This window comes from Geospiza fortis, unplaced genomic scaffold (genome assembly GCF_000277835.1).
Source record: "Geospiza fortis unplaced genomic scaffold, GeoFor_1.0 scaffold217, whole genome shotgun sequence".
Lineage (NCBI taxonomy): Eukaryota > Metazoa > Chordata > Aves > Passeriformes > Thraupidae > Geospiza > Geospiza fortis.
The window spans coordinates 459144-474339 of NW_005054392.1; the positions used below are offsets into that span (position 1 = coordinate 459144).

At 39.4% G+C, this 15196-nt stretch overlaps 1 protein-coding gene across 1 annotated transcript in view; it reads right to left on the reverse strand.

Annotated features, from left to right (window-relative positions):
- PLEKHG1 (pleckstrin homology and RhoGEF domain containing G1) overlaps positions 1 to 15196 on the reverse strand; it is a 125322-nt gene extending 110126 nt beyond the window's left edge. The window contains exons 1-2 of the mRNA XM_005425639.2: positions 15112 to 15196; positions 3652 to 3720 (exon numbers count right to left, since the gene is read on the reverse strand). The gene's annotated coding sequence lies outside the window, so the exon portion shown is untranslated. The remainder of the gene's footprint in view (positions 1 to 3651; positions 3721 to 15111) is intronic.

A 15196-nucleotide genomic window follows, 5' to 3' on the forward strand; every position in this document is an offset into this window, starting at 1 on the left:
AAAAAAAAAAAAAAAAAAAAAAACAAAAAAAAAAAAAACAGCCAAAAAAAAAAAAAAAAAAAAGAAAAAAAAAAGTAGTCTTCAAGACAGTGTCACGGCTGTACAGGATGCTCACCAGAAAACAACAGATGTGCTATAATCACTACTGCCCATTCATTTCCTTTCTGCCAGAAAGAAAGCAGCAGTCATCAATTAAGAAGCTCTATCTGCAGGACACAAAAGGAAGTGTACACTTCTCCTTGGTCACTTGACCGCAACAATAGGGGATGGAAGCGGGAAAGAACTGACCGCTCCGAGCAAGTGTGGCGGGGCAAAGCAGAGAGGCGTGAGTGAGCTGGTTTCTTTGGATTTTTAAAAAGATATATAAGAATTTTTGTTCAACTTTAATATACTTTAATATACAAATGGTTAAAAATCAAACCACTTTGCCCACAAGTTACATCACAAAATCCTAATTCTATTTTTTCTGAACTTTTTCAGACAATACATTTAGTGCTTTTCACAGCAGAAAATCCCAAACATTGGAACTGACAAGAGAATTAAGCAGCCTCTATCTGGAAAACCGTTTTATCAATTAACAAAGGCTTTTCTAAAACAGTTATCACAATTTTTATAAAAACATTAGTCTAAATGTACTAGGTGCATAGAATTTCAATACATCACTGGCATAAATTATTTGCATTAGCATTTTTTAAGAAGTCTAGTCAGATCTGTGAATCCCTCCATTAAAGATTACGTTTGCTGGTCAGCTTCATTACTCTGAAATAGAATGACAGCTTTCATAAAACTGCCAACAACAGAAAACCCTAGAGATGGGCTTTATATTATGTCTGTTCCACAACTGTAGTCAGCCACAAAGGGTTTGCAGGAAACTTATTAAAAATGTGAGCCTTAATTAAGGTATTAGGCCCTAATCTAGCATGCTAAATTAAACTCAAAATATTCCCATGGACACTAATGCAACTGCTCTAAGAGCTTGGTACGCACTTCCCACAATAGGAAAGCTTTTACAGGCCTTCACATTACAACTGAACCCTTATTTTCACTCTGTACCTCTGCTTCACTGCATACCAAAAATAGACCCAACTTACAGAAAAGCTCATACGTAGGCATAGGATCATTCCTCTCCACCCCCACACAGATTTGCAAGCCCTCACACCACTAAAGGCATGACCTAAACAAAGCATTCAGTGATGCACAAATGCTCAAGGAATTTTTTTAATGTATTGACTTTTAGCATAAACACACTGCATATTAAAAGTCACATGGAATGGTCAGAATAAAGTATATTGATCTAATGTTTCCTTCTCTGCTACAACATGTTATGATTTAATAGATGCTGAAGCCCATTTTAATCCTTCTAAAGATATTCTAACCACCAACTTACTGAAACAATTAAAAACACACAATATTGTTATGTAATTCAAATGGATAATAACTAAATAGAAACAAATTTCATAAAGCATTTCCCCCCACCACCCCCAAAAGTTTTTCAGAATGGAAATATTCTTAGATGTTCCAGATTTAAGCCTGACGTGTAAAGCAAATTTGGAAAAATTACTGGTGGTTATTTGGCAAGGGTCAACATCCATCCCTCAAAGCTATACCTGCCTAAACCATTAAGCTCCTATTTTTACAGAACACCAGTCCTCATATTTTCTGTTTCTTCCTTTTTCCCACAAAATGAATTCCTTACAATATGCACTTCATCTAGTCCTTGAATGCCTTATCCCCTTAGCTGATACATTCCCACGCACTCCAGCTTTGTTGACACAACAATTTTTTGAAACACTTCACAGTGAATGCTTGTCTGCCAGGGATCCCAAAGAATCTTAGGAAATCCTCTGCAACTTAGGCCACAGGAGCAATCCATGTTATCTCTGCTTTCAGAAAAGAGGTTATTTGAGTCTGCTGGTCTGGTTGGCTTTTCTGTTCATCATGAAAACACAATAAAACCACTGCAACTCAAAACCAAGGCCAAGCAGCACACTGGAAATGAACTGGAGATCAGGAAACGGGGAGAGTTTGTGCAAATAATTCACTCTAAGGTCACTAGGCAAATACTTTGCATGCATTTGGATATGCACAAACTTTGAGCTAAATAAATAAAATTATTTCCTGTGTGGAAGATGGGAATGTACAGCTCCTCCATGCTTGCAGATAAAAAAATATGCTAGTAATTAACTATCAGCAAATAAGGCAGAGAACTAGTGCACTGAATTTAGGTCATGACAATTATTTTTCTCTAATGCATGTTAAAACATGTAACCTTATTCAAATCTTGCTATTTTTGGAAAAGGCTGAAGAAGAATTTCTGGTCTTTCCTCTTGCAGTCTCCACAAAACATTTTTCTGCTTACAGAGACTGTTCTCCCTTGGATCCAAAGGAAAGTAAGATCTCACTAATGTTTGTCAGATGTAAGCTTTAATCAGTGCTACGCAGTCCTGCAAGTGTCTCTCTATTACAGTTATGCAATCTCAAATCATTGGAGTCAAAATAAAGTTGCCATTCTTCTAAAATTTCATAAACATTTGAACACAATTGGATCATAAATACATACTACCAAATTATATTACAAGTCCCACTATCAGTAAGGTAAAAGAATAAATACTACCAATTAGTGGTCTAATATAGCATATTATTATTCCCTCTGCAGGTCACAGAAGCCCGAGAGTCAATTAACATCATGAATCTTCCTTTTTTATTTTTTTTAATAAACTTATCTATACTACACTGGTTTCAACAGTAGCGCTGCAAAGAGCGAAGTAGATTACCTATAAGGCATCAAGTTTTTCCAAACAGCAGTGTTTGAGAGCCACTGAATGTCTGCTTTTTTCAGAGAGAAGAAAAGACTCCTTTAGGTTGGCACTAGGAATCTTTCTTGTTGGAGAGGAGGAGAAAGGGATCTTGCCTAAAGCTCTCTTATTTAATATTTTCTGTAGAGTCTCCTTCCAGCCCTATTGTGAAGTTTTCTGGAATGTCGATTTGTTTCAGATAATCAAATGAGTGAAATCAGTTATTGCAATCAGGTTACATTTCTATGGCATGTAAACCTGCTCTTCCTACATTCCCAAGTTTCTTAGATGCTCCAAGACTGCCAGGCAGTGAAATTATATAAACAAAATTAAATCACTAAAAAATAAGCTAAAATGACATAGACTAACATAGGAAATCTCAGGAGAACAAAATAGTCCTGGATCTCCCCATCCCCATAGGGAGACCATTATTTCTCCATGAAAGTGGCACTTTCACTTCCAAAGGGAGAGAATCAAGCAACAGAACAAAATTTCAGCTACCTATCTTTAGCAAAACCACGGTTTCAGAAACAAAGGCTAAAACTGAACAGTTAACCTCCCCTAACTGCTAAGGTGCCCCCCCAAAATTGAATTTAATTAGGATAAAACCCCACTAGTGTGCACATGAGGAACACCCTCTCTCCTGGCTAACCCACATGCCAGGCCTGTTCAGCATAGTGACCTACTGTGGGTTTGGACACTAAGCAGCCTCATGGTTAACCTGAGGCACATGCACTGTACACCAGCGGGTAATCCTCTCAGTCAGAGGCACACCAAAAATCATCTCACATTTAAAATAAAGCTAAATAAAAAAATTAAAATAATGGTAAAAAAATTTACCTGGTAGAGTACTCACCAAATATATCGCTGTTAGGTTGGGCAATATGGAGTCACTTTTTCTCTCCTCTGTTGAGTCTCTGGCATTCTGCAGAAAGGAGAGTGGAAATTATGGAATTAGAGAAAGGAAAAAAGGGAGCTCAGCTGCACAGCTCAGCAGGGGTCTAGGCACACCTTGGTTTATTCCCCCTAAGTCACGCTCGCCGTCCGTACACCTCCCATTCTGTCCTAAAGAGCAGCTGAATAAAACATAGCACGGGCTGAATCCAGTTCAGACAAGCTAAGGAGTCAGACTTTGAATAGGAATTAGACACTAATGTCATTCTGAAAATCCCATTAAGAGCCTTTACCACCTCTGCCTACCTACATATCTTTAAAAATCTGGATCAGACAGCTTGCCTATGGTCGTGCTGTATGCCTGTGCTGAAGCAAGGAAGCACTGCTGGGTTCCCAAGCTCTAAACCCCAAGGGTTTCAGGCCACACTCCTTCTAGAAATTGTTAGAGCTGATTTTCAACTTAATTATCTTTAATGCCTGGAAACCTCTATCCAAATGAGCCCTCACTTCCCTGGTAAGCAACATTAGTGGCCTATAAAGCACGTCAGAGACATGGGTCACTGTGATCTGCCTGGTACCTCCATCAAATCCAGGTATTTTCACAAGGTCAACAAAGCATGATAAATATCTGAACAAAAATAGTGTTTCTCCTACCAAACCCAGCTATTTAGGTAGAATTGCGGTGCAGCTTTTTCTTACAAAATTTATTAGCCTGCTTTGAAGCCTAAAAATGGAGGATATTTGCCTCATTCCCTCTGTTAAACTTGTAACCCCTCCCAGCCTCAGCAGAATATCAACTGGAACTGAACAAGGATACCTTTTTTATTATTTTCATTTCTCTAAGACATTGTTTTACGTTTCCCTTTTCTAGAGTATCCAACATTAATTCACCTCTCCTTCTGTGCTATTTTCATGCCATGGACTGAGCCAAAGGTGACAGTGAAGAATCCACATAAACTGAACATCAAATGTTCCCGTTCTGAACTTTCAAGAAACTATTTAATATCTTTCTTCTTTTTTTATACCATCATAAGGCCTGTTTATATACTTGAAGAGGAAACAGTGCACATTCAGCTGCAATTGATTTCCTGTATGGCAAAATACCTCAGGCATTCAGCTGGCTGGGAACACTATGGAGGCCTCTCACCACCATCGGTTTCTTGAGACCGGGAAGCTCTGCCCAACGCTTGTTCTTATGCCAGAATAAATGAGAGACCCTGCTAAGTGTCCAAGTTAATTTGGTCTAGCTGAACCAAATCATAAACAGGCAAAATTTTTTATTTCAAAAATACTGGTCTATCTTTAACTTCAACAGCAATGCCATCAATTCAATCTTGCTAATGGGGCATAATGTTCATCTACAGATGAACACATTTTTAAATACAAAAAACTAATCCATCTGAAATTTTCTTTTAATAAAATATCAATATATTTGCCTTCTCCATGCTATATAGCAATAAATTAGCAGACAACTTCACAGACTAAAGAGTATAATTTTTTGCTTTTGATATCACTGAGTGACAACTACAGCAATAATTTTATTTCCTTCACTTAGTTTTTCCTTTTAACAACTGAAGACACAGAGCAGTCTCCACTAACATTTCTAGGAATCTGAAGAAGACTACATGAGTAGTCTCACCAAGTTCCTGTGATCAGACTGTAACAGCTGTAACATTCAAATGCCCAACCACCTGACGGTACTTCAGATTGTAAATTAAGCAAAACAGAAATGCAAAGTGACCTATAATTACCATCCTACTTTCCACTTATCATGGAAGTTTCCCTAGCCTCAAATCCTCCAGAGTCAAAGGACTCAATTTCAACTGCTTGAGAATCCTGTTTCTTTAAGAACCCTAGGAAAAAAACAGACTGACAATACAACCATTTAAATATACAAACATTTGTTTGCATGTATATATATATTATACACATTATATATAAATAAATGAATATCAGGAATCTAGATAACCCCAAAGAAGCCTAAACTTTTTACTGGGGCTCTCTTGTTTGACAGTAGTTTCATCAATAACAGTTTCTTAATTCTAGGGTAAAATTATTTGCCAAAAGCTGAGATATTCTCTAACCCCCAGCAGATACAATGGCCTCTCAAAACCTTTCAACTGATGATCTGAGACAGGGCCTTACAGTGACATCCAAATTGACTAAAGTACAAGCTCTTGGATGCTACAGAATGTTCTATCAGCCTCCTCTAACTTTTCCAAGGTTTTCTACAGATTTTACTATCCTCACACGATAAAACAGGACAATCTGTAAGGAAAATGAATTTTTCATCCTGTGAAATTTTTTTATCAATTCAGTGGTTTATTTCTTAACCATCAAGTGTAAGAAAATTGAACACTTTTGTACTAGAAAAACTATCATGAAGAAAAGATGTTGCATGTTTCCTTCAAGAAACTGATTAACAAATATACCATCATTTGTCCTGTAATTTCCATTTCATCTTTAAAAAGTTTGCATTATTTAAAATAGTCTTAGTTAGTCTAGAAATATATCACAGTTATTAACAAAAAGCTTTACTTCTTAATCAATTATAGAAAATACATAGGGTTAAAGCATCAAGCAAATAGCAGCTTAAGAAGCAAAAGTAACAAAGAAACCTGTATTCAGATATTTAAACTGACTTGAACCATAATGTCTGGCTCTCCTGTGAAAAACACTTTGGAACTTGGGGTTCACACTATAATGTTAAATTAAAAGGCCATCAGACTGAAAACTATCTTTCAAAATGCAGGAAAATTAAGGTGCTCCTTTCAGGTATACTCTAGTATACCTGGGAGGCAAGAAAAATAATTTTCAGTAAGAGGATGGGTGCTTTACTTTATCCCTTAGGAGTCACTGAGATTATCTTTACCTCAGTTTTCCTAAGTGTAAATGACACATAACCCTTGTGTTCTACACACTCTCAGTGTGGTGAAGCTAACATTATCACTTTAGTCCAGTTAACGGGTTCCCTCAAATCATGAGGTGTGAGCTTTGAAATCTCTGCTTTTAAAGAATTTCCTTATCCTGTTTCAGCCAGGCTAAAAGACCACAGTAAGCCAGAGACACCCAGCTACATGTAATTGTGTTCCACAAACTTACAGGTGGGAATTTGCTTCCATTTCAAGTAGGATATCAAGACATTCATTCTATTCATTGACATTCTTGCTCTCACCTAGTCCCCAGCCACACCTCACATCCATACAACTCCATCCTTACAACTTGGATTATATTGTGTATTGGACATAATAAAATTGTGTCAACACATACGTAGCATTTTAAAACAAACAGTCTTGCTGAACAACTCCACATACTGACCCTCTAAAAAAAGCTCAGAATAAAATTCTTTGTAGATGTTCACATGTGCTAGACAGCAAACCATTGTGCAAGTTTAATCACCAGAGAGGACTAAAGTAAAAATTTATTTGACATGACTTTTACTGAGTTATGTGCCAGTTCCCAAAGCCCAGCTTTTCTGGCTGAGGAATGCAGTTTGCTGTTACAGGAAGGCCACATGCTGCAGCACCTTCTCACTGCACGACAGAACTGATTAACAGACGGAAAATGTGCCACATCCCAAGCAAACGGATTTATTCCACATGCAATCAGCTGAGAGCTTTCCCAGACACATTAAGCTAATTTCATGGACTAAGTTCATGCAGTGCTCCTGGAGTTTCTTTCATTCTACCCATTCACAACAGCGAACAGAACAAAGGTGAGTTGCATGACAAGGTCAACAGCTGAGTGAGTCTTTGCCAGAACTCCTCCAGACCATCCCTGCTATGACCTCAAACTGTCCCCAGAAAGAAGTCAGCACTCGGCAAGTATGGGCATAGACAAGTAACTGTGATCCAGATACCAGAACTAATCACCCCCTGATATGACTCAATATTTATAATTAACAAATAAAAGGAACCAGCCCAGTACATTTTCCTGAAATCATCAGAAGATGGGAATCACTGATCCTCTATTAAATATTGAAAGAACTCTTTGTGCAACACTGATGCTGATTTAAAGAGCAAAAGTGAAAAAACCCCCATAACATTTAGTGGGCAGACTCCTTATAATTACAAGACAGCAGCAACAAAGAAGCATCCAGATGGCCCTAGCATCCAGACCCCTGTGGAAGCTCCAGGAGCTGCAAGATGCACACAGCCAGGGTGGGCAGGTGCATCTGTCAGGTACGTGTGTCAGCACTGTCCCCTTGAGATGAAAGAGACTCACAAGCAACAGATCTTCAGTAACAAAGGCTGATGACCAGCTTTTCTTCTGAAGAGAGCAAATGAGATCATCAGGTTTTGTTTTTCAGAATTCTTCCTTGAAAAGCAGCCACAGCCCCTATCCTATCAAAACAGCATGCAGTGGTGTCTGGAATAAAACCTTTCTCCTCCATACCCTACCTGTGCATATTACAGGTCCCAATCACATCAACACTTCACCAAAACAGGGCAGAAAAAAAAATAAAATCACCTATTCTCCTTGCTTTGGCCTTGTTGGGAGTCTGAGTCAGTACATATTCTGTGCTTTGGATGAACAAACTGCTTTAAAGGGGCCTGAGGAGTGCAAGAGCCAAATCTGTGTTTGAGAGCAAAGGTTGTCTATCAGCAGGACGCTCTGCTGCAAGGTTGCAGAAAGAACCTCTTCAACGTGGTTCCTTTTGGATCTGCAGTGTGCATGGCAGCAGCAGGACAGCCTAAGTCTAGATGAAGAACACAAGCAACCCTATCAGCAAGCACAGCCATGAGTGAGGAAGCACATCTGTGCTGGGAATGGGCCACACTGCCAAGGAGAGAGCTGCTGCAGGTGAAGTGGCAAAGTGCAAACTGCAGTAACTGAGATCACCAAGATGAGTCAGCATCAGGAGATCAGCTCTAAAATCTGCCCAGCACAGCTTGTGCCTTAGCAAACCACTCTGCCCTTCACACTAAAAGTGGGGTTTTCTTAGTGCTCTGGTCTGCACTTCCCTCTGACAGGCTCTAAGAAAATGGAAAACAATTCCCAAAGGGAAGGTCTGCAGAAAACTTGTCCTTTTCACCTGAGAAATGTGCCTAGCACTGACTCTCCTAGCACAGACATCTCCAATACCAATTTAGGAACTGTGTCATCTAAAGCAACAGAGGAGCACAAGCATGCCAAGATACTGTCCTATATATCAGAAAGAAGCCTGGAGATTAAATGGTCATTAACGCCTTCAGAAATTACTTACTTCCACTTAATAACAAATCAGAGTATTCTAGAGCAGCCTGCCAAAACATCTACATTGTGCCTGATACTTGGTACTGCAGGTAGAGTTTAAGAAAGTCAGCAGCTTTGCCCCAAAAATCTGGGAAAAACTCAGGAGATTAAATCAGTTAAGCTCAAGAGGAAGAGATGATGGAGGCAATCTCCTCATACCACAAGGCAGAAGAGCCTTCACAGTGCAACCAACCTGACAAGGCAAGGATTCTCAGAGGCTATATCCAGTGAGGAGTGGGCTAAGTGGTCCTGTCTACCAGCAGGACACAGACAACAACCATTTTCAAGGGAGGAGGAGCACAGAATGACCAAGATAAAGCAAATCAGAAGTTTATGACTTCAGACTCATCCAACATGAGAGAGACTGACAATTACCAGAAAAGACTGACAGAAAGAAGATGTTATAAACCACATGCTGGTAGAGTATGAGGGAAGGCAAACTCTCTCTCCAAATTCAATAATGATTTATTGTTAAATACTTCTTTGTCTACCATTCAAATAGGCTGACTGCTGATTCTTCAGAGAAATTAGTGCTTCCACAAGCAACTGAATGTGATGTGACACAAGCATATGAACTATGATGACATCACTCAGACACTGAGGTGTGACAGCTCCCTGAGCAACCTCACGAGGCCTTTTATCAGGACAGTGAGAAGGAACTGGAAACTGAACAGTGAGAAAGCTTCATAAGCACTTGAGTATGAAGCACACTCATCTTGGCAGCACCAATACTGCTTGTAAACCAAACCCAAGTTTCTGCTATTAACTTGGTTTCAGTTTAAAACAATAAGTGGAAAGCTCTGTGCATATTGAAGTGATAAAGATTACTGACATTCAAATAAGTAGTCCCTCATCTCACCTATTTTCAAAATTATTTACAAAGAAGGAACTATCATTTTTCCCCCACATCAGACATGAAGGACACAAAGTACTATGTTACTTTATACTGAAGCGCCACAGATCAGTGGCAGCAGCAGAAAGGAAGCTGCTCTGTCTCTGCCTTTCTGAAACGTCTTGAGACCCCAGCTATAGATCTGGACTCACTGGGGCAGGCAATGCAAATACAGAAAAAGAAACAAAGACAGAAAGAAAACCCCCAAACAACACATTGATTCCAGTATGTAGAAATCACAATTAAGTGTAGCAGACAGTATCTAATCTTAGGGGATGTACATGAGGGTAAACATTTTCTAAATACTTTAACAAACCAGAGTTTACAGGAGGTTAGGGAAAAAAACTTGTCTGTGTTTACAGATAACTTTGCATAACACAAGGGGAAGGACGGGAGAAAGTGCAAGCACTAGAGCCTATGCACTAAATCTAGGAGCTAGAGACTCCTTATGTGGGCTAATTAAAAGACAGAAGCTGACCTTGAAGCCCACACCCAGATGACAGTGCTGGAAGATGTCAGCCATGACCATGAAAAGAAACTGGCTGTTACGCTGCTCCCGATACCGCTCCTTATGACAACCCAAACAGCCATCCTCTCCCCAAGGTTTTATCTCCAGTGGCTGTGAGCAAGCAAATGAGCAGGTGATTCAACCACTGTAGCCATGACACACTTTTTATGTCTGCTCTGTACTTCCAGGGAAAGGAAGCACACATCTTATCAGGAGAAAACAGTAGCTGAATGATACTAATGCTCAGAGCGTGATCCTGAAACAGCTGAATGGATATGAAGGTTCAAATATTTAAATGTTAGCATTCATTAAGTTAGGTTTTAAAACATCTGGGCAGGGCTGACAAGCAAGTTTCTACAGAATATATGCTTACAGGAAGAGGCTTGGCACCACTTGCAGTCTGAAACTCAGAGCAGGCAAGCAAGACTTATAGGATTCAAAGTTAATTAGCACTGCTTCAGTCTAAAGTTTACATGGGAAACTGCTGCCAGCTCAATTTATACCTGTTCATTACCCTTATAAAAAACACATGCAGCCTCCACTAGCATAAACATCATGGTCCCAGAGAATATTAGGAAGCAGAACTAGTGGACCTCATGTTGAGGAAGGAAGAAGAGAAACAAGTCAAATGCATGAAGTCACTCTTACAGATAAATTTTCAAAGTGTCACCTTGTTTTGTATTTTCACAGCAATGTTCTGCATTGTGATTAGTGAAAACACAGGTAGCGACCACTCCCACATGCAGGTACTTCAGTAGGCACCCCAGTCAAGAAATGGCAGTGGGTTTAAGAGTTTGTAACATGGCTTAGACAACTGCTTCTTTCGGGCCTCCTTGATAAGTATAAGTAGTTTTCCCCTCCATTTCCTTCCCCAGTCCTCCCTGACTAGGCCCCTTTCTCTTCCTGTATTTGTAATCAAGTTCATGGTTAAACCTATTTCAGGCCAAGTTCATATAAACTCAACTTTTGGTGAATCGGCTAGACTAACCTATTTGATACAACCACCATAACTAAAAAAAAAAAAAAAAAATGTATATCCTTAAGTGATTTGTGAGACTTTAAGCACTAAGTTTGTCACACACTTTTTTTTTAATGAATGAATACCAACAGGCTATACTAGTACTTTTAGTTATTATTAAATCTGTTTACATTCCTCTTTTGTATTCTTATCTACATATATAAAAGACTCCTGTACTTAAGAGTTGCAACTGTTGCCACTGCACTAAGATTGACTTTACTCTTCATTCCCTTTACTCCTGTTCCCAGGCCAGTTTTGTGGTTTCACCACTCACTGTGGTGTGTGAGGCTTTTCTAAAGTGGAGGGGAAATCTAGGCTCCACATCCTTTGCATTCTAAGTTTACAAGAATAACACTTGCTTCCACTTTTTTTCCCTCATTGACAGTCCTACTAGCTGCAACTTTCTATGTGCAGTGACAGTAATGCAGGTTCTCAGAATTAACCATTCAGCAACAGTTCTGCAAGCCTTTCAGTCACTCCAGACTTTGCTGAGGGCTGCAAAAATTCTTTTCCCCCACCTCCCCCTCTTAACTCTACAGAAACAGAATGTCATTTAGAGTAAGTAGTAGCAAGACATCCTCATTGTCCCCACCAGAAAAAAATCCAGTTTATTATAAGAGGATCACCATCTCTCCAAATGTCTTCAGTAGACATTACATTATTAACTTATATTTTTTCATATTTTATTATTCTATCTTCTATTATATATTCTAGATATATATTATATATCTGTTCACTATATTAGGCAATTAAGAAATTTATGGCAAAGTAACTTAAAGCCATAATTAATTTAACATGTCAATAAAACGTTTCTTTAACACAGTAACCTTCCTTCTCAACATAACTGAATGCAAAAGAGCATCAGATGCATCAGATTAATTCCTTTGTTCTAATTTATAACTGCCACAGCTCTATACATGTCTAATCTGAGAAACACTTCTAAATAGAGCCTGCAAATGGCTCCCTTCATCACCTTGGATGTTCCCATTATTTCCTGACCCAGCACATCTGATCCTATGGAGTTGGGGTACATGACAGGGCCATGCTGCCACCCAGAAATGTGGTCCCTCTTCTTCACAGCGCCATGCTCCCAAGATTAAGAGCTGCAGCTCTGGCTTGGACAGTAGAAACTCAGTGGTGCCCAGCAACTGCTGGAATGGCAACCAAGCATGAAGAAAATGAATAAACAAAAACCAACAGTTGAATGAGTCTTTGGCATACTTAAACAACTGTGCTAAGTATCTGTTAAAATATTGCTATTTTGGAATTCTTAAAAAAATCAAGAGATAAAATAAAAAAGCTCCATCCATTCTGTAGTATCCTTCCCTAAGAATTACTTTGGTTTAGGATTGTCTTTTTTGTGACAATTTTAGAGATGGCACCTCTGTACATAAACCTTTTTTCAATAGCAGTATCTCAGGCTAATCTGTGGATCCACTCTTCAAAATTAGTAACAGCAGATTTTGTAACTGTTTTCTTGATTTCCCCATTTTTGGGTTGATCTCAAAAGTACTCACCAGAGTCTAAAAGTTGTATGGGTGATGCTACCACAAAGCAAGATAAAATGGCAGAAGCCAATGTCAAATTACAGTTCTGTTAGTGTTCTATGGTTAGAGAAACAGACCAGCTTTGCATTGCTGAGTTTGCATTCAAAGACAATAAAGCACTACTTCAAGTAAATGCCTTTGTCAGTTGCTACAGCCCTATCTGGTTAGCAGGGCTTTAAAAAGCCTTTCCTGAACGGGAGCCAAGAAATCACAAGCATATGAAAGGCAGAGGACAACAGGTATACAACAGCCCAATCCAAATAAATGCACACAAGGAAGCTTTCAAACATGCATACTGCTCCAAATGACTTCACAGAAATGCTATCACCAGCGCCACATGAAAGACTGTGTCAGTGAAAGGTTCAAACAAACCAGCCTACACAAATAACATTAGCAAAAAGTACCCAAACTCACTACGTGCCACTTATTAGGAAAGTAAGCAGGTATTTTCACTTCCCTTCTAGGGAACAACAAAGGTTAAAAAAAAAAAAACAAAACAAAACAAAACTACAAAGACACCCAAAACATGACCCCATAAAAAAACCTACCTAGACAAAAACACCCCGCTTCCATACAGGAAGGTACCAAGTGTTCAGTTAGTTAGCTCTAAACCCTTTCTACCTTTTTCTGTGGCCTCACAATCAAACACTTTAGTCTCAAAGTATGCCTCTAGACAGTTAATTCGTAGTCTCACATCCTGCCCAAGGAAGAAGAACACATTAGCAGATGTCCTGAAATGATGAGAGCTGCCAACAAACTAGGTTCACTACTTGAAGATTTCCACTTAAAAATCAAGTCAATGCTGTCTTTGCAAGATGTTATCAAGTAAGACTATAAATTACAAACTGATTAGGCTACACACCTTTTTTTTTCCCTTTCTCTTTTTTTTTTTTTTGAAAATCAAAGGTAAAACAGCAAGAAAAATGACGCCTTAACACCTAGTGTTAGAGTCATAGCATGCCTTTGCAGAGATGCCCTAAGCTGTGTGGCCACAGGTCCACATTGTTTGCTTAGGGCTCTCCAGATCTGTGAGAAACAGCCAGCATTCCCATAAATGAACACATTTAAAACTGAACCTTTTATCAGAGTCTTTTGCACTATTTCTAGTTTGCCAACTGAGAACGCAGAGCAGAAGTAGAGTCCAAGTTTAATAGCTAAGCATCTGCATGGACCTGAGAACAATACCAATATTCATTAAGAGGCCAATCTCAAACTGCCTTCTCATATTTTCGAGACAAGCACTCTATTAATACATTTCCTAACCTTAGCATAACTCTTATGTTTTCATCCCAAAGCACCCACACACACATTGGTGAAGAGTTCCCAAAATTATGACAACTACATGCCCCACACACCAGGGGGAAAAAAAACCCTAAAAATAAATCTCAAGGAAGCTATATATTGTGCCTTGCCAACCACAGTGAATTGTACAGCCAGGAGTTGCTACATCCAGATTTAGCTTCACACAAGCTAACAGGATTCCTTTATAAATTTAGCTAGAGGCACGGGCAACAAACGCTTGTGGAAATTCGAACCGCAGCTCTCCAGCAGCAAAGACTGCTCCCTCCAAGAATGAAACAGTAGCAAAAGATGACTATTAGTAGGCTCTTATTACACAGCTTTCAAAACACCTATAAGTCATCAGGTTCTGTAGGCAGGGTTATTAAACTGCTGAAGTACCAGCAAGCATTAAAAGAAAAGAGCAAGGCCACAGCTCTTTCTGTGCCTGCCAATTAATAATCAAAGGAGGAAAAAAGCCAACTAAAGAGAGACCGCATTGGAAACCAGCTGAACGTTCCTGTAAGTTTGTTTCAGGTCCTTTTCCCTCACACTTGGAGCAGCGTGGCTTGTGAAGAGAGAAGGAAACGAGTGCCTCAGGTCTGTCAGTGCTAACTGAAGGATGAGATCTGAAGGGCTTCTCTTCCAGCAGGAGGGACAGGGACACACGACCCGCAAAGCAAGGAAAAGATGAGCACAGGATATGGGGAAATGCATGCAGGGTCCTATAGGGCTGCTCTGCCCCACGCCCTCGCCACAGAATCAAAGCTCCTGCTACTTAACAATAGATCAATCATATTTTTAAACCTCTTTAGACCATACTTATCACAATCCCATTAACTTTAAAACATTTTTTAAAATAGAGGATGGGTTTGGGGGTTTCTTAAAGCATCCCCACAAAACCTGAGGCCCTATGGCATTTTATCATATTTTAAAAGAAGTACCTTCTCCCTCGCCGCAGAAACTCGATGAAGCCCCCAGGCTCGGGCTGAGCGGGTGCAGCTCGGCCAGGCTGCCCCAGCGGAGCAC